Genomic DNA, 21683 nt, shown 5'->3' with positions numbered 1-21683 from the left:
ACATTCCACATATATAATCATATGCAGCAACATATCCTCGTTATGACATAGGTTTGGAATTTATCATTTACTAATGAGTGGAAGCTCAAAAGTTAGAAGTTGATATTGGCTTTGACAAGGTAATATTATATGGAATTTTATTGGCTTTTTTTCTTTGGAGAGTAGGAGAGTTTAGAGTGAATATAAGTATTGTAGGCTTGTTTGTTTAGACTTGGGTCTACAGATCATTTATGTGATTTAATAGTGAGAATCTATAGTCTTGAAATCATGTCAATATTAGTGAGAGATATCTCAATTTTCCTTTAGTATGAGCTGAGTTAATTTTTTTGGAAACTTATAGAGATATGGTGTTGATAAAGATCCTAGAGGTGTAGGGTGATGGAGGTGTTGGGTTGTGAGGTGTGAAAGGTTGTTGCATGGTTTTGTGAAAGTATAGGTAGGTACAATTAGAATAGGTGAGATTGGAACAAGGAATAGGCCATCACCTAGTCTCTAACCTTGGAGAATCTAAAGGGATAGCATATGATATGCTTGGTTGGCTTGGAAGAAGCCTTAGTTGAAGAGTTAGTGAGTTAAAACATAGTTATCACCTCCATACTTACATCACTACTTAATGCCTTCAAAATTAAATATTTGTTACAACCTTTAAGAATGGAGTAATCAACTAGGTATAAAATTGAACCTCTAAGACATCACCTTCCATTTTATACATGGTCTGCATCCAATTCATACCTCAAGTCTAGAGAATGTTCTCCATAAACTTACAACAAACCAAGAACCCCTTGTATGAAGAGGATCCTAAGACTAGAAAAGGTCCCACATCTCCAAAAAACACATCTGAATTCTTTTTCAAAGAACCTTTCCAATCAGAACATACTAAAACTAAACATGTTCCTACAATGGTTGATTACAAACCTAAACATAGTGACCACAGCAAAAACCAAGATCAACCTAGGAATGACAAAGAAAAAGACCATTACATTGATGAGGAGGAGGAAGAGGTGGAAATAATTCTTGAACACATAGAAAAGTGTCATAAAGACAAAAACTTTGAAAAGGTTATGGCAATCTTGCTTAATGAAGAGAAAGAAAAATACTTTCTCAAACTTGACCAAGAGGGAGCTAAGCTACCCCATCATTTCAATGTAGAAACTATCATCATGCCTAAAGAGGAAACTAAGAGCTCCAAACTCCAAAAACAATTGAAAATAATGCAAGACCAACTAGCTCAGATGATGTGTGATAAAGACAAACCCATAAAAACATACACCTTAGATGCTCTTTGTCTATTTCACTTTGACAAGAGCATAGACATGCCTTTTTTTCCAAGAGGAGTAGAGTTACCTAAGTATGATAAATACTTTGGAACTATTGATCCCCAAGATAATTTGCAAGAATTTAGTGTGTTGTCTATAGAATTTATGCATAATCAGACATATCTCATGTGTTTATTCCCAAGAAGTCTAGATGGTCAAACTATGGAGTGGTTTTCACACTTGCCTCCTGGTATTAAAATGTTTGATGAAATTTCCAACTTGTTTGTCCAACAATATTCTCATAATATTCAACACCCTGTTAAGATCTAAGATTTGTGTAATCTTAAGAAAAAGGTTGGGGAACCTTTCCTCACATTCCTTCAGGGGTAGAGACAACTTTATACTAAATATTCATGCAAGATTTTTGAAATGGAAAAGCTTGACATCTTCACTAATAATCTCCTACTTCATTTTGGGTATAGAGTCCAACTTCAAGGTCCCTACACCTTCGAAGACATGGTCACACAAGCCATCTACATAGAGGAATTCATGGTCAAGAAGGGCAAACTTACTCTTTAGAAGGACACAAAACAAGGATCCAACTCTAACAAGAACAAACCCAAGTACATCAAAAAGAATCAAGAAATTGTACATGATGGGGTTGTTGTGAACATCACTCCTAAACCTACTAAGGTGTCCTTTAATATCATAGATAGTCTCAATGCAACCAAGAATGTTGAGAAACCTCCTCTTGATAATAAGACATCTAGAAATAGACCAAGAAAATAATGTGCTACATGCCCTAAACGAGAGTATACACCTCTAGGTGAACCTTTGGATGTGGTTTATAAGACCTTGCTACAAAAAAAGATCATTTCACCATTAGACAACTCTCACCCTTATGATCTGTAATCATGCCCACCATGGTGGAACAATATTGAATTCTATGAGTACCACCAAAATAAGGGACACAAAACTAGCAACTACATAAACTTGCATCACAAAGTCTAGGACATGATCAATGATGGTGATATTGCGATGGACAGACATAATAAGAACTCGGATCACAAGGCTTTCAAGGAGCCCTTCCTGTCTTATGAAAAAGGAGAGAGCTCAAAACCAAAATCTAACAAAAATGTCAACTATACATACTCTAATGACAACAATGTGATCAACATGGTTGAACCTATGGATTTTGAGTACTGTGACATTATTACCATCAAGGGCAAGCAAGATAATGATAAACCCAAGACACCATTTGTCTTGAGAGGCCCTACTTCCCACACAATTGATAATACATCTTCACAATACTATGCCAACACTATTACACATTCTCACAACAAGTTGGTACTCAAAGGCCCTACACCTTCTACTCCCAATCTTGAACAACACAAAGATAAAACTCTTACTGGTCCATCTGGTAGAGGTACAAAACTCACCACTAGCTATAGTGTTCTTTATTAATTAAAATGAACTAATGCTCAAATTATAATCTTTGAGCTGCTAAAATCTCACCTGCCCATAGGAAGATTCTTGACAAAGCCCTCACTAAGGCAAATGTTCCTCAAGATCTTGATCTTGAGTGATTTCAATCTATGGTAGTTCATATGAACTTGCCTTACTATATGTCCTTCTCTAAGGAAGATGATAATTCATTGAGTCACCCACACAATCAACCTCTACACATTGAGGTCATGATACATCAGACACATGTTTGTCGGGTACTCATCGATAATGGCACTGAGCTAAACATTGTCTCCACTACTTTGCTTCAATAATTAAATTATTCTAAGGACTCTATTGGTCAAGATCACTATTAAAGCATATGATGAAGTTGAGAAAAAGTCTCTAGGTCTTGTGATGTTGTCACTCTGCTTTGGTCTTGTAGAAAGGTATGTCACTTGTTAGGTCCTCAACATTCCCTTAGCTTACAATATTCTACTAAGAAGGCCATGGATACATGAGATGCACATTGTGCCATCCACATATCATCAATGCATAAAATTTTTGTTTCATGGCTCTAAAGTCACTATCCCTACAAGTACTAGCTATAGCTACAATATGTTGAAAGCTATTGAGAATTTTGTACTTGCTAATAGGGAATCTATTGATTATCATGATAACAAGTTGAAACAAATTGAGTAGTCATTCAAGATGAAAGAAACTAGCATGGGTGAATACCACATTAAACCAGTTCTATCATTAACATCTCTTCCTGAGTCTCCCCATCATTATGGGAGACCATCTCAGGCAAAGAAGCCATTTGTGTTGACACCTCAAACCAAGTATAATGGTACTTTTGTCAATGCTATAGTCCCCTTAGAGGATGAAAGTGAAAATAGAGCATTGATACATGGCTTTACAAAGAGGAGACTCTAGTTGACCTCATAGAACAATCTCATGAGATCACTACTGAGAAATATGGCCCTAGTCTTAGACTCATGAAGTACTTTGGCTATAAGGGAACTGGTCTTATTGGATGCAATAACAACAATCTAATTGATCCTATCACAGCAATAGCTTGGAGAAATAAAGATACATCTAGTCTAGGCTTTAAGAAGGTTCCATTTCATTTAGGGGTTAACAAATTCATACCAGAGCCTGAGAGTTCATCCAAAAATGAGTCACAAGCTGAGTCTAATACTCAAGAAGATATTACTAACAATGAGGATCCTTATCCTTATCTTATTTCTCATGATCTTGCTAAATTCTTTGCTGAACTAGATGACTTTATGCCATGTGTCATCACTATGGATGGTACTAGTGATTCTTCTGAGGACAATACTAATCCACATTGTGCCCATTTAGAACAAGTAGAGTCTAGTCAAGCATTACATGTTGAGTACCTATGTAAAAATCTAGATGAGGAAGGAGAGTATGTCCCTATCACTATTGGGGAATTCTATAGCCTATCACTATGCAAAATTGTCTCTAACGAGTATGAATTTGACTCCCTTTTAGAAGAGAATACAGATAAACACATTGACCAAGTTTATGTCTATGAAAACCAACTTCAAGTGGGTGAAGCATCTAAGGTTAGGTCAGATGGGTCTGATCCAACTAGTGTCCTTGAGTCTTCAGTTGATGGCATTAGTGCTCAAAGGAATTCAAACACACTTGTGGATGAAGCTTCTCTATGTCTTGAATTATTAGTCCAAGCATTTAATGATTATACTATGAATGCAATTGAACCTACCACTACTCTTTCACTCACATATCCTAAGCATATAGACTAGAATTCTAATACATCTAGTGAAGTCCTCACATCCTAGAATGACTATGCTCTTGTCTGCTACTTGAACATTGTCAAACCAATAACATCTTCCACTAGTGAAAAGGCATCAACATGAATGAAGCTGACATCAAATATCTTAGTAATACAATCAAACAGAAAAAAAAAAAAAAAAGGTCCAATGGAGAAAGCCACATTGTGGCAGTGTCAGTACCTAAAAAAGTAAAAATAAAAGATGCATCCAAGGGTGAAAACCTCTCTGAGGCACCTGCGGATGAGATATTTGATGCACTTCCTAGTCATTTTTAGGAGAGATCATCAGTGTTGATAGAGCCAACACAACTAATCAACTTGGGCACAGAAGAGCATCCTCACATGATACATCTAGCATAGTCATTGTGTCTAGAAAAAAGAGAGGAATTCATTGCCTTCTTCTAAGAGAAGAAGATAAAATTTACATGGATATATTTTGACATGCTAGGGCTAGATCCTAATCTCGTTATGCATCATTTGTCCATCACACTAGGCATTAAACTAGTTAAACAAAAACTTTGGAAAATGCATCCTCATGTTGCATTTCTCATCAAAGTTGAATTGGAGAAGCTTCTAAAAGCTAGTTTCATCTATGCTATTGATTACACTAAATGGATATCCAACATTTTTCTAGTCTCCAAGCATGACAAATCTATTAGAGTTTGCAATGAATTTTGTGATCTCAACTTAGCATGTCCTAAGGATGATTTTCCACTTCTCAACATTGATATGATAGTGGACATGACAGCAAGATATGAGATGTACTCACTCATGGATAGGTTTTCTAGTTATAATCAAATCAAAATTGCACCAAAAGATCAAGAAATGATTCCTTTTACATGTGCATGGGGAACCTTCTATTGGAATGTAATGCCATTTGGCTTAAAAAATGTTGGTGCTACATATTAGAGAGTAGTCACTACAATTTTCCATGATATGATGCATAAGACCATGAAGGACTACATGGATGATACCTTGGTCAAGAGTGCAAAATGTAATACTCATCTACAAGATTTGGGACCTATCCTAGATCGCATGGAAAAATTTAGTCTTAGGCTTAATCCTAAGAAATGTGTATTTGGCATCACATCAGGGAAACTATTGGGATATATTGTGTCTACAAAAGGAATTGGGGTGGATCTAGAGAAAGTTCAAGCAATCATGGATATGCCTCCACCACGTCATGTTAGTTAGATGAGAGGTTTACAAGGAAGACTCCAATCTATTCATAGGTTCATCTCACAACTGGTAGATAGATCACAAACTTTTACAAAGACTTTAAATAAGGGTGTGAAATATAACTGGAGTTAGGATTGCAAGCAAAGCTTGACATAGATAAAATAATATCTTGCTAATCTACCAATATTGATACCTCCTATCTATGGGAAACCTCAAATTTTGTATATTTTAGCAACTAAAACATCTCTGGGTATCTTATTAGCTCAAGAGGACAACAATAACAAGGAAAGAGCTATTTACTATTTGAGTCACATGTTGATCTCTTATGAGATGAATTATAGTATCATTGATAAAGCTTGCTTAGTAGTTGTTTTTGCTTCCCAAAATTTGAGACACTGCATAATTGCTTGCACTATGTGACTAGTGGCTAAAATTGATCCACAAAAGTACTTTCTTAGTAAGGTAGCTCTAATAGGAAGATTGGCTAAGTGGGTCATGATACTTAGCAAGTTTGACATTCAATATGTCAAACGAAAGGCTATCAAGGGACAAGTAATTGTGGATCAGCTAGTAGATGCATTGATGTAGAGTCTTCTCCCACTAAACATTGATTTTCTAGATGAGTCAATTTTGATGCTCACACAACAAATGTGGGTAATGTTCTTCAATGGATCCTTCATATAACATGGATCTAGTGTCAGGTTACTCTTCATAACACCACAGAGATATTCACTACCTAAACCATACAAGATTTTATTTCCTTGTACAAAAAACATTGTAGAATATGAGGCTCTAATTAATGGCATGAAGATTGTAGCTGAATGGAGGGTGGATCAGTTAAATATCTTTAGGGGCTCTCAACTCATAATCAACTAGGTTAATGATGTATATCAGATAGAGCATGAGAAATTGATCCCTTACAAATGCATGGTTGATGACATGAAGAAATATTTTGCTCACATCACCTTCTAGAAAATTCCTTAAGTAGATAACAAAGTGATTGACACCATGGCTATTCTAGCCTCCTTGCTAAAAATGTCCTAAAATGATCTCCAACACAAGTTCCTAGTGGAAGCATTACTCTAACCTTCCTATAATACCCCTGATTCTAGGATGATCTATTCTATTGTAGGACAAGACTCATCTCGCTACCACCACATCTACTCCTATTAAGATGACCAAACCATTCTGGATGGTCTAACCCAAAATGAAAAATGTCACCTTATTAGTAATGCTTCATGGATGTCATTATTGCTAATGACTTGTTTAGGAGAGGTCTCAACAGAAACATCCTTCGGCATCTAGAACTTGAAGATTCCAAATGTGCATTAATTGACATTCATGACGGCATTTTTGGATCTCACTCAAATAGCTTGATACTAGCTTGCAAACTTATTAGAGTTTGTTACTATTGGCCAAATATGGAGCAAGAGGAAATCAAGTATGCCAAATCCTGCAAACAGTGCCAGCTCCATGGGAATCTAATTCATGCTCTAACTAAGGAGTTGATTCCATCTATCTCATTGTGGCCATTTCAAAAATGAGCCTTTGATCTTGTGGATTAGATTCACCCATCTTCTAATGGACATAAGTTCATTATTACTACTATAGACTACTTCATGAAGTGGGTAGAGGCAGTACCTCTCTCAATAGCAAATGGAAAAACTGTAGCTCTGTTTATCACAAACTACATCATATGCAGGTATGGTGTACCTTCCTCCATTATTATTGAAAATGGGGCATAGTTTAAAAATAAAGACCTTAAGGAGCTATGCAAAAGATTAAAAATCATGCAACATTGGTCTTCTATCTATTACCCCCAGGGTAATGGCCAAGGAGAGACATCCAAATGGACAATCCTCAAGATCTTGCATCACATAGTTAGTAAATCTAGAAGGGACTAGCACCTTCAAATTAATCCAACTCTATGGGCATATCGAACAAGTATTAGAACTCTTATGGGTACAATGCCCTTTTCTTTGGTTTATGGAGCAGATGCTCTACTTCCAATAAAGGTTGAGATTCCTACTCTGAGAATCTCTATGAAAGCCCTCATCACAGATGAAGACTATAAAATATCTTAGCTTCAAGAGTTAGTACTATTAGATGAATGTCAAAAAGTGGTGTGTGTAGACACCTAAAAACCTTTAGAAAATAAAGTATTTTTATTTTCTGAAAAAATCCTGATGACATCATCATTTATTAATTAATTAATTATTTAATTAATTTATTTATTTTTATGCCATTAAATCCCTTTATCTTAATTAAAAATATTTAATTAAGGAATCCCTCTCAAAAATGTTTAAATCTTATTTAAACATTATTTCCTTATTAATTATTTAATTAATAAATTGACCAAAAAACCCAAAATAAATAAAAAACTTATTTTTTGCCCAAAACTTGGCCAATTTCCTTAAGACCACTAACCTCTTCCAAAATCTTCTAATCCTTCTTTAATTTTGATTAAAGGCTAATCCCATCATTTCCTACCCCTAATCCCAACTCAAAATATTTAATTAAGATTAAATATTAATCCTCATGTTTATTAAAAAAGTTTTAATAAATATCTCCTCAACCCAAACCCTTGAAATAAATAAAAATTTATTTATTTCCTAAAAATCTAATTAATCCTCATCCTAAGAAGTTCTAAACTCTTCTAGAAAGTCTTCATCCTCATCCTAGGAAGTTCTAGACTATTCTAGAAAGTCTTTATCCTCATTCAAAGTCTAGACTCTTCTAGAAGATGTCTTTAAACCTAATCCTAATCCCCTTCTAACCTTGTCACATTCTCTAAACATGGGTTAAGACTTACTAACCCAAGCTAAAGTTAACAAATATCTCCTCCTTCACCCACCCTCATTAAATGCCATCCACTTGCCTATCCCTAAGCTAATCCTAAACCATCCTAATCCATCCTCTAATCATTTTCAGAATTCTAAGCAAGCTTAAAACCCTCCTAATCAAGCCCAAGTTGAAATTGCTCTCATCTCCCTCAAAATATCTCAACCATAAAACTTTATGAAGCCCACTAGGCCATAAATGACTCTTCCAAGCCCTTTTATTGCTCTTACAAGCCATTATGAGGGTTTTTATGAAGATTTTATCCCATTGAGCCTCCTTTGTTGACTCATCCTTCCCCTTTCCTCCATCCTTTCACCCTGTGACATGTGTCACTCCCTGATTGGCTGTAAGGAAGCACAATCCATGTGCTCTCTTCTCATGCAATTTGAGCCCTCCATGAGCTTTTTCCCATCCTTGCATCTTAGCCCTCAATCCCTCAAGCCTCTTGCCTATAAATTGGATCCTTCCCCTTTGCAAAATAACACAATCCATGAAGTAAATTCATAATTCCATTTTAAGAAGCCATTTTACATCAAAACCATACACTCACACCCAAATTCCAACTCCATTTGAAGCCTTTTTTGAAGCATAAGCTTGAGCATACATCCTATCTATTTAGACAAAGCCACCCAACAAGAGAGCTTTTTATTGAGAGAGCCCATTAATGGCTCATATTCTTAATTGAGAGCTCATCTTAGTCTATCTTGAAGTTTATGATTTTTTTTTTAGTTTGTAGAAGCTTTATTTAAATTTGGTTTCTATTAGTATACTAATATTGCTCATATACATTTTGGCACGCCCAGTGGGACCCTGCATGGGTCATCTTCATTAGCTTTTTTAGTCAAGATTTTTATGTCATTTGCTAATTTTGGCTAATTTTTCTTATTTTTGTGATTGGTAAGATTATATAAATTGGTTTTGTAGGTCCACATGAGCATGAAGAAGACAAAGGAACTCATAGTCTATCTCATAGTGTTTGCAGATTTTTCAAGCTTATAGGTGGACAAAGCACTTGGATTTCTTCTTCCCCTTCTTGTCTACATTCTTCTTATTCCATCTATTTCTTCTTCTTCTTCTTCTTGTGGGAGATCATGGTCATTTTTTTTTTTAAGGAAGAAAAATCATACACACTTCTTTTTAGTGCTTAAAATGAACCCCCAAATCATACTTAAATCCATTAAAAACAAAAAATTTGCCAAAAACAAAAAAAAAAAATCTTTTAACAAGTGAAACTAAACCAATCCAATTATTTGCATCCTTGCAACATCAAGGTTTTAGATGCATTCATGCAAAGTTGGGAACACTTCATTTTTGGAAATTTAAAAAGAACTTCAAGTTTCCATTTCAAAAGGTTCAAAATGAACACTAAGTGCACACTAAAATCTAAATCAAACTCAAAGCATCAATCAAGGATAAAATGAACCTCATTTGCAAATATTTTAAAGTTCTTTTAAAAATCTCATGAAAACTAAGAGTCCTAAATGGTTGCCAAAAATTGTCCTAAAAGCTTTGTTATTTGTTCCAAACAAATGTCTTGTTGCAAAATCTTGAATGTTTCTTATGTTTTTCATGCATGAAAACAATCTAGAAATATCATTTTTGGGCTTAAAATATGCAAACTAGAACACAAAATCTTGAATGAAAACCAAAGTCCAAAGAGTCATTTTCACTTTTGAGTCCAAAACAATCTTGAATGATCTAAGGTTAAAACAAAGCACTTCAAAGTTCTTAAAACAATACACAAAATCTCAATCTTGAATGCTCAAAGGAAAAAACTTGAATGTTTAATCACTTGTCTTTGAATGCATGTTGCTAAACACACTCTTGAATGCCATGGATTAAAATCAAATTTTCCTTGAATGCATGATTAAAACAACAAATCCAATCTTGAATCTCAAGGATCAATTAACCATTGCAATATCAAACACTTCATTTGGAGCTTCTAAAATTGAACAAAACAAATCTCTTTTCCACATGCAATTTAGGTAAAGTTTGATTTTTGGACATTTAAGAAACTTTGTTAAGTTAAATACAAATTTGGAAAAACAAATTTGAGTAGTTCCTTGGACTCACCTCTTTTCTAATCACCCATCAATTCAACCATTGGTTGCAATCTCAGCGCCATTTATGGGGATGGGTCTACTTGAAAAAGGTGTTAAATGTTCCACAATCTAACTCACTCACTTGGTCTTTGAACGTTTGGTTTAGCTTTATCAAAATTCTTAAATGACCAAAAATCTAGATTAAATCAATCACACTTCAAGTTTGGGCACTAAAATTGAACAATTATTGACGTGGAGGGCCTCTGGGCGCGCGCTTGACAATCGAGTTTCACACATCTTTGTTTTGGGCTTAAAACAAAATCACACCAACTCTTGAATGCTTTAAAGGAAATTAATCGATACTTGATGTGGAGGGCCTCCGAGAGCACGGGTTTACTTTTTTGTTGACCCTAACTCTTCTTCTTGTATTCATTCTTCGATCGATTTTGCTTTTTTGGCACATTTCAAAGTTGGAATTGAACATTGTCTCTTAAACATGAGTGCTTGTAAATTCTAGACCAACACACATAAGAGTCAGTTGGAAAAGGAACAAGTGTGTTTTTTAGCCCAAGGTCATCCAAGTCTTCTCTCCACTTGTCATCTTTCGAGGCCATCTTGGGTGCATAAGATTAGGATCCAAAACCTTGTTTCTCTTTTTAGGAGGCCTGCTTGTGGATTTCATCACCCCTTGGGATGACCTCAACTCCAACGTTCTAGTAGAGTATAAAGATCAGGAGGTGAATCAAAAGACACCTCTCTTGGGATCAAGATTTTGTCACTCTGGCTAAGCCTCAAGGAACTTTATATCCTTGAGAAGTGAAAGAGGAGAAGTGGGTTACCACTCCTCTCGGCTGTGTGACATCTTGTTGGTTTCATCTATGAATTTGGGCCTCATGTACCTTGCGTATATCAAGGACTCCCTAGCTATAAAAAATTTCATCCTTGTAGAAAGCTTCCTAGGATGTTGGTGTGTTTGACGTGCTTGCTCCAAAATTTTGTCTGCTTTTTTGTTCATAGCTTTTGAATGAATGTTTGCCAACTTTGGTCAAAATTCCAAAAAAGTAGAAATATCCCAACTCAAGGCATACTTAGCATAGTCACTGCCTCATCAGAATATCATCTAAGCTCCCCCGCCGCAAATGAATCTATCCAGTTCTTTGCTTTAGAACAATCCCAAATCCAAAGTCCATCCAAATCATCCCCCCAACCAGCTAGCAACCCAATCTAAAATCACACCCAAGCCTTTAGAGAGTTATTTTCATTCTTCTAGAATTTTCTATCCAATCAATCCGACCAATCCACTAGCCTCACCAAGGTTATCCCTTTGACAGAGCTTTGTCTAGGGTAATCTAGCTTTGTCACTTGTTATCCCTCATCACCTTGAGCTAAAGGTTGGGATCCACAAGTGGTCAATCTCATGTCATGCCCATAGGATCATTAGTCTATCCTTAAGTTGACACAATCTCCACCAATCTAGCGCATAGGAAAGAAAAACTCTCACTTTTTGAAAGCATGCCCTTGAAGTCTTCCATCCACATGAAAGCCAAAAATCTCTAGCCAATCCTCCTTAGGTCTATCATATAGCTTTGACTCTCCCTAGGAAATCCTTCATTAGCCAATCCAAAATTTGCGCTTAATCCAAATCCAACCATGAGCTTCTGTGTTCATCCGTATGCAAGACCCCATCCCCATCTGACTCATCATCGAAACATGAAATCCCAAACCTATCATGATGTGTTTGGTCATATTGTCCTTTCTCCCACCACCTCCTATTCCAATGATGATAAAAATCTAGTTGACTATGATGGGTATATTGAAAGCCTTAGAAACATTCCCCCAAGCATCCCACAAAATCCATGCATTCTTCCAAACTATCTAGTCATGCCATCTAATATCCTAGCTTCTCCTCCATCACCCAATCAACCAAGCTTCCAATCTTCCACCCCCATCACACTAGCTATTCCTATCAATCCACCTCCACCTCCGACACACAAGTCTCCAAAGAATCTCCTAGAGGAAATACAAGAAAAGTTGCCTCCAGCAGTTGATAAGCCATGTCATCTAATCCAACCATGTGAAGTAGTCAGTAATGAAGCTTCCCCATCTATAATATCACCTCTATCTCTCATAGCTATCATCCCCATACCATCCATCAAATTTCTTAAAATCCTTCCACTTCCCACAAGCATCAAAATCCCACCATCTATCAAAACCCTCCAAATCCTATCCACATCACCTCCAAGCATTTCCCAAATCTCCCATAATGACCCTTATGCATCCATCTTCTACTCTTCCATCTCCACTACTAAATCTCCCATCTATCCATCCGCTGCCTTTGAAGAGTCCATCCCTTCACCTCCTATCGCACCATCCACTCCAAACCAATCCTATCAAGATCCTACCCAAAAGCATGTTGACATCCCCCAAAGCATAAATGAAGATATCATCATACCATGTCTTCCATCCATAGTGCAGTCACTATCCCCTCCATCTCCAAAACCTCAAGCCATACCTCCTCTACTACAGGATATCTTTTCATCCCATCAGCTAAATCAAGATCCTATCCTACCATCTCCTCCACTCCATGCTTCCATCTTACCACCTATCCAAGCTATTTCACCATCTATAATATACCCTCTTGGTTCACTTACATTCATCCATAGTGGCCTCCTCTCAGTAGAAGAATTAAGAATAGTATCTCCCTATTGCAGTACATCTGATAAATCACTTCCACCATTTTCTGCAAGCAAAAAGTGTCCTCAGCTAGTTCAAATGCTCAATCGATGGCATTATCAAGGTCAAGGTTTAGGACCACAAGAGCAAGGAATTAGAAAGCCTATTATTGCACAAAAAAATCTATGATTTCATGGTCTTGGATATGTATCCAAAGGCTCACCATCTAAAGGTGTTGGTACACCACACCCCCAAACCAAGCCTATCTCCAAACCCCCCATGCCAGCCTCCCATCACTCCTTCAAGAAATCTTATGTCATCCCCCCTCCACCATCTTTGCAAACTAAAACAACCTACCATATCTCCCCTTCATTCGCTAAATCCATTTTGGGTCCCTATGTCCCAAAATCTACCATCCTCCATCCTCCTATCAGCCATCATTCAAATCCTATTCCCTCCATTCCTATGCAAGATCAGCAAAGGCACATATCAAGGCACATCATCCATCATCATCCCCCTACATGCTCTCCCATATCCTCTCCATCTCACAAAGCTTCTCCTAACCATCTTCCCAAAGCTTACCACAACAATTTAAATGCCAACTTCAAAATGCATAAAGCTAAAAATCCACATCCTAGGCAATCATATGTCTATTCTAAAAGACATACTCCAAATAGGAAAAATCCAATCAAAGAATGCAAAATAATGCAAATGCCTATGAAAAGAAAAACCAAAACCATGTGGATCCCAAAGAAAAAAGTTGAAACCCAATGCATAATGGCATCCACCATTGCTAATCCCCCATCCAGTGACTCATGTCCCCCATCTCCTAACTCCATCTTGGGTGCCTATATCCCCAAGAACACTTCCACAAATCCTCCATCATGACCGCATCTACCATCTATCCCCCATATGCTCTTTTCACACCCGTTTCAACATGTGCCAATGTTGCTCTTGCAAGCATCCCCATCTCATGCTCTTTTCCAACCTTTTCATCCCTCCATCTCCTACCATCAATACCATCTAATCCAATCTATTGCATAAATCACACATTCAGTGTACCAACAGCTAGCAACAAAATTGAACATTCCAACAACCAGTGAAAAATCCCAAAAAAGCCAAAATAGCTAAAGAAAGCCAAAATCATTCCAGCTAAGTCCAAAGTCAAAAAGTCAAAAAAAATAATAGCGTCCATTGGTGAAAACTTGGCAATTCAAGCACCTTGGACAAGTACCATGATGAAAACTTGGCAAACAAGCGTCATGCGTAATCTCGCCATCCCCAGCTTAGCCTATCACCCTCATGCTTTTTGGTCAACTCTTGACATCCAACTCCATCTTCCAATCTATCCACCTATCCTCCACCCTCCATCTTCCATCTCACACCATCTACTTATCTCCTACAGCTTCAACCAACCATCCCAGCTATCATCCATCTCCCTAGCCCCTTCAGCTTTTTCCATCCTAGCTTCAATCCTATCACATCCATCATAAGACCTCCTTCCACATGTTATCTTCTGATTGGGGGCACTATATTCCTTGGAGATCTTATCTTGTCCATCCTCCCTTGTCATTGGTATCTAGCTCTAGGCTATCTTTATGCAAACCCAATGTCATCTCTTTATATCATCATAATCCTAGCTATCTACCATCCTATCCAACTATCTCATCCTGCTCCTCTAGCTATCCTTGGTCACAATATCTCTCATCATCATTGGATGCATCTTGCCAAATCCATCACACTAGGCATTAAACTAGTTAAACAAAAACTTTGGAAAATGCATCCTCATGTTGCATTTCTCATCAAAGTTGAATTGGAGAAGCTTCTAAAAGCTAGTTTCATCTATGCTATTGATTACACTAAATGGATATCCAAAATTGTTCTAGTCTCCAAGAATGACAAATCTATCAGAGTTTGCAATGAATTTTATGATCTCAACTTAGCATGTCCTAAGGATGATTTTCCACTTCTCAACATTGATATGATAGTGGAAATGACAACAAGATATGAGATGTACTCACTCATGGATAGATTTTCTAGTTATAATAAGATCAAAATTGCACCAAAAGATCAAGAAATGATTGCTTTTACATGTGCATGGGGAACCTTCTATTGGAATGTAATGCCATTTGGATTTAAAAATGTTGGTGCTACATATAAGAGAGTAGTCACTACAATTTTCCATGATATGATGCATAAGACCATGAAGGACTACATGGATGATACCTTGGTCAAGAGTGAAAAATGTAATACTCATCTGCAAGATTTGGGACCTATCCTAGATCTCATGGAAAAATTTAGTCTTAGGCTTAATCCTAAGAAATGTGTATTTAGCATCACATCAGGGAAACTATTGGGATATATTGTGTCTACAAAAGGAATTGAGGTGGATCTAGTGAAATTTCAAGCAATCATGGATATGCCTCCACCATGTAATGTTAGTTAGATGAGAGGTTTAAAAGGAAGACTCTAATCTATTCACAGGTTCATCTCACAACTGGCAGATAGATCACAACCTTTTACAAAGACTTTACATAAGGGTGTGAAATATAACTAGAGTTAGTATTGCAAGCAAAGCTTGACATAGATAAAATAATATCTTGCTAATCTACCAATATTGATACCTCCTATCTATGGGAAGCCTCAGATTTTGTATATTTTAGCAACTAAAACATCTCTGGGTATCTTATTAGCTCAAGAGGACAACAATAACAAGGAAAGAGCTATTTACTATTTGAGTCACATGTTGATCTCTTATGAGATGAATTATAGTATCCTTGAGAAAGCTTGCTTAGTAGTTGTTTTTGCTTCCCAAAATTTGAGAAACTGCATAATTGCTCACACTATGTGACTAGTGGCTAAAATTGATACACAGAAGTACTTTCTTAGTAAGGTAGCTCTAATAGGAAGATTGGCTAAGTGGGTCATGATACTTAGCAAGTTTGACATTCAATATGTCAAACGAAAGGCTATTAAGGGACAAGTAATTGTGGATCAGCTAGTAGATGCACTGATGTAGAGTCTTCTCCCACTAAATATTGATTTTCAAGATGAGTCAATTTTGATGCTCACACAAAAAATGTGGGTAATTTTCTTCAATGGATCCTTCATATAACATGGATCTAGTGTCAGGTTACTCTTCATAACACCACAGAGATATTCACTACCTAAACCATACAAGATTTTATTTCCTTGTACAAACAACATTGCAGAATATGAGGCTCTAATTAATGGCATGAAGATTGTAGCTGAATGGAGGGTGGATTAGTTAAATATCTTTAGGGACTCTCAACTCATAATCAACTAGGTTAATGATGTATATCAGACAAAGCATGAGAAATTGATCCCTTACAAATGCATGGTTGATGACATGAAGAAATATTTTGCTCACATCACCTTCTAGCAAATTCCTTAAGTAGATAACAAAGTGATTGACGCATGCCCATTCTAGCCTCCTTGCTATGAATGTCCTAAAATGATCTCCAACACAAGTTCCTGGTGGAAGCATTACTCTACCCTGCGTATAATACCCCTGATTCTAGGATGATCTATTCTATTGTAGGACAAGACTCATCTCACTACCACCACATCTACTCCTATCTAGATGACCAAACCATTCCGGATGGTCTAACCCAGAATGAAAAATGTCACCTTATTAGTAATGCTTCATGAATATCATTATTGCTAATGACTTGTTTAGGAGAGGTCTCAACAGAAACATCCTTTGGCATCTAGAACTTGAAGATTCCAAATGTGCATTAATTGACATTCATGAGGGCATTTTTGGATCTCACTCAAATAGCTTGATACTAGCTTGCAAACTTATTAGAGTTTGTTACTATTGGCCAAATATGGAGCAAGAGGAAATCAAGTATGCCAAATCCTGCAAACAGTGCCAGCTCCATGGGAATCTAATTTATGCTCTAAGGAGTTGATTCCATCTATCTCATTGTGGCCATTTCAACAATGAGCTTTTGATCTTGTGGATCAGATTCACCCATCTTCTAATGGACATAAGTTCATTATTACTACTATAGACTACTTCATGAAGTGGGTAGAGGCAGTACCTCTCTCAATAGAAAATGGAAAAACTATAGCTCTGTTTATCACAAACTACATCATATGCAGGTATGGTGTACCTTCCTCCATTATTATTGACAATGGGGCATAGTTTAAAAATAAAGACCTTAAGGAGCTATGCAAAAGATTAAAAATCATGCAACAGTGGTCTTCTATCTATTACCCCCAGGGTAATGGCCAAGTAGAGACATCCAACAAGACAATCCTCAAGATCTTGCATCACATAGTTAGTAAATCTAGAAGGGACTAGCACCTTCAAATTAATCCAACTCTATGGGCATATCGAAAAATATTAGAACTCTTATGGGTACAATGCCCTTTTCTTTGGTTTATGGAGCAGATGCTCTACTTCCAATAAAGGTTGAGATTCCTACTCTGAGAATCTCTATGAAAGCCCTCATCACAGATGAAGATTATAAAATATCTTAGCTTCAAGAGTTAGTACTATTAGATGAATGTCAAAAAGTGGTGTGTGTAGACACCTAAAAACCTTTAGAAAATAAAGTATTTTTATTTTTTGAAAAATTCCTGATGACATCATCATTTATTAATTAATTAATTATTTAATTAATTTATTTATTTTTATGCCATTAAATCCCTTTATCTTAATTAAAAATATTTAATTAAGGAATCCCTCCCAAAAATGTTTAAATCTTATTTAAAAATTATTTTCTTATTAATTATTTAATTAATAAATTGACCAAAAAACCCAAAATAAATAAAAAGCTTATCTTTTGCCCAAAACTTGGCTAATTTCCTTAAGACAACTAACCTCTTCCAAAATCTTGTAATCCTTCTTTAATTTTGATTAAAGGCTAATCCCATCATTTCCTACCCCTAATCCCAACTCAAAATATTTAATTAAGATTAAATATTAATCCTCATGTTTATTAAAAAAGTTTTAATAAATATCTCCTCAACCCAAACCCTTGAAATAAATAAAACTTTATTTATTTCTTAAAAATCTAATTAATCCTCATCCTAAGAAGTTCTAGACTCTTCTAGAAAGTCTTCATCCTCATCCTAGGAAGTTCTAGACTATTCTAGAAAGTCTTTATCCTCATCCAAAGTCTAGACTCTTCTAGAAGATGTCTTTAAACCTAAACCTAATCCCCTCCTAACCTTGTCACATTCTCTAAACATGGGTTAAGACTTACTAACCCAAGCCAAAGTTAACAAATATCTCCTCCTTCACCCACCCTCATTAAATGCCATCCACTTGCCTATCCCTAAGCTAATCCTAAACCATCCTAATCCATCCTCTAATCATTTGCACAATCCTAAGCAAGCTTAAAACCCTCCTAATCAAGCCCAAGTCAAAATTTCTCTCATCTCCCTCAAAATATCTCAACCATAAAACTTTATGAAGCCCACTAGGCCATAAATGACTCTTCCAAGCCCTTTTATTGCTCTTACAAGCCATTATGAGGGTCTTTATGAAGATTTTATCCCATTGAGCCTCCTTTGTTGACTCATCCTTCCCCTTTCCTGCATCCTCTCACCCTATGACATGTGTCATTCCTTGATTGGTTGTAAGGAAGCACAATCCGTGTGCTCTCTTCTCATGCAATCTGAGCCCTCCATGAGCTTTTTCCCATCCTTGCATCTTAGCCCTCAATCCCTCAAGCCTCTTGCCTATAAATTGGATCCTTCCCCTTTGCAAAATAACACAATCCATGAAGTAAAGTCATAATTCCATTTTAAGAAGCCATTTTACATCAAAACCATACACTCACACCCAAATTCCAACTCCATTTGAAGCCTTTTTTGAAGCATAAGCTTGAGCATACATCCTATCTATTTAGACAAAGCCACCCAACAAGAGAGCTTTTTATTGAGAGAGCCCATTAATGGCTCATATTCTTAATTGAGAGCTCATCTTAGTCTATCTTGAAGTTTATGATTTTTTTTTAGTTTGTAGAAGCTTTATTTAAATTTGGTTTCTATTAGCATACTAACATTGCTCATATATAGTGTGCGATCATCTTTGAGCTTATCAGCAACAAATGTCTAGAAGCTACAATAAGAAAGTTAAGCCACATGACTTCCAACTAAGTGATCTTGTCCTGAGAGAAAATCCTAAGAATCGGCAACAAAAGATCCAAAAAGGGAAGTTTGAACCAAACTAGCTTGGTCCTTACATTTTCACCATAGTGTTTCGATCTGGTGCATACCAGCTTTCTACAACTAAGGGAGAGCTGCTCAAGGAGCCTATCAACACTCTCCACTTGTAGCAATTCTACAACTGATTTTTTTCTCAAAAACTCTCTGTATATTTTTAAATGTCTTTAAAAAAATCTAAAAATTGCAAAAAGAACTGAAAAAATTCACTACCCTAGTGAAAACCTAGCAATAGGCACCTTGGTAATACCAAAAAAAATGAAAAAACAAGAAAAGTGCTATTGATGAAAACTTGGAAACTGGGGTCATGGTAGCAAAAAAATAAAAATAACATTTGGCCAAGAAGGTGAAAACCTAGCAAATAGTAACCTCTTGTTCCCAATGCTCCATCTTGCATCACATCTTCTAGCTTGTTGTATAGTTGCTTTCCTGATTTAGTTTCTTTCTTTTTCACTCATTTATCTATGGATTGAATCTTATCACAACTCAAGGGCACCACCCTTTGGTTTCATAGAATCTCTTTTCATGACAGTCACTAGTTGTTCTAACTACATTTGACTATTGTCACCAATGTCACTCTTTTTGAGATTCTCCTCATAGAATCTCTTTAATGAAAATCACCAGTTGTTCTAACTGCATCTGCCTACTATCACTAGGGTCACTATTTTTTGAGATTCTCCTCATAGAATCTATTTCATGATAGTCACCAGTTTTTCTAACTGTGTCTACCTACTATCGCTAGGGTCACTACTTTTTGAAATTCTCCTCATAAAATCTCTTTTGTGATAGTCACTTGTTGTTCTAACTATGTCTGCCTATTGTCACTAGGGTCACTAGTTTTCGAGATTCTCCTCATAGAATCTTTTTTGCATCAGTCACCAGTCATTTTGGCTATGTTTGTCTATTGTCGCTCATCTCTACTTAGGTTCTTCACATTGAAGATTCCTCTTTGACTTTAGTCACCATTTATTCTAACTACATCTATCTACTATCATCACCTAGTAAAGAGATTTCTATCAAACATGTTATGAACATTAACACTTGATATCAATCTTATAACACAAAAAAAAATGAACCCAAAAATGATGAATTTTTTTGGGATATGTTGACCTTTTCTTTGTTTTTTTTGCTTTTTCTTTATCATGTCTCTTTGAGCAACTCGATGATGTCCTTTTCAACTAGAGAAGCAAGGACTAGGGGCATGATCTTTTCTTTTCTTTCTATTTGTGGTTTAGTTCCAAATAATTTAAAGTATCCATATAAGAGGAGTGTCCACTATAAGAGCCTCCATCTTGTATTAAATGGTCATGTGTACCTTGACTCCTTTTATATGGATAAATTAATGAGGTTGTTTCTTCTCCTTGCTTGTTGTAGTGAACTCTTCATGCTATAGTTAGTATTGATACTTGTCCTACTAAGTGAACATATGTATCACTACGAGTATGTATAGCATACTTCTATCTCAAGTTACGAATGCAAGGGTCGTTGTGGACAAAATACTTACTAATTACTTAGCATAAGAAGGATCTCTTGTGTGTCTAGTATGTCTGCATGCAAGCAACATTCTGGTCATCCTAGAGTTTATACTTTGATGATTATGTTAACTTGCTACATTAAAAGGGATAAATGTTCTGGTCATTCTAGCTTCTTGTGCCTCGAATGCTTACATTTCATCCTGACAAAACTAGAATAGATGCCCTATTCATATTCCCATGATTGCAATGTTAGTGGGAACTATATTAGATATAGGGTTTCACTATATGCTTAGTGATGATTATTATCAAAGCTTGGTAACTAGACCTAGGGTTACATCTAATTTAAGGTTGTATCTAGCATAGGTTGGTATCACATACCTCACTTGGCTAAGCACATGATTAGATTGAAAATCCACTTTAGTCTTTCGTGATGAAGGATTTTTGGTCTCTTCAAAGTATCATGATTCTTCATAGCTATACACACGGTCAATTCTTTGGTTCAGTCTCTCATGCTCCTTGATGGGATACTTGTCACTGTTAAGAAAAAATATAAAACACTACATGAGGTGTCAGCCCATTCACATGTGCATTTCATCCATAAATCCACAATTCATTTCATCTACACTGCATGTACAAATCAAATCAAACATGCATCCATACATCACATCATGTTTTGCATCTCATAATCATAGCATAAACATCTCATATACATCAAATTAAAAGATAGACAATGAAAATGACATATATATAA

This window comes from Cupressus sempervirens, chromosome 2, assembly GCF_028749045.1.
Source record: "Cupressus sempervirens isolate cs-2001-9-10 chromosome 2, ASM2874904v1, whole genome shotgun sequence".
Classification (NCBI taxonomy): Eukaryota; Viridiplantae; Streptophyta; class Pinopsida; order Cupressales; family Cupressaceae; genus Cupressus; species Cupressus sempervirens.
Note: the sequence above shows the minus strand (reverse complement) of the source record.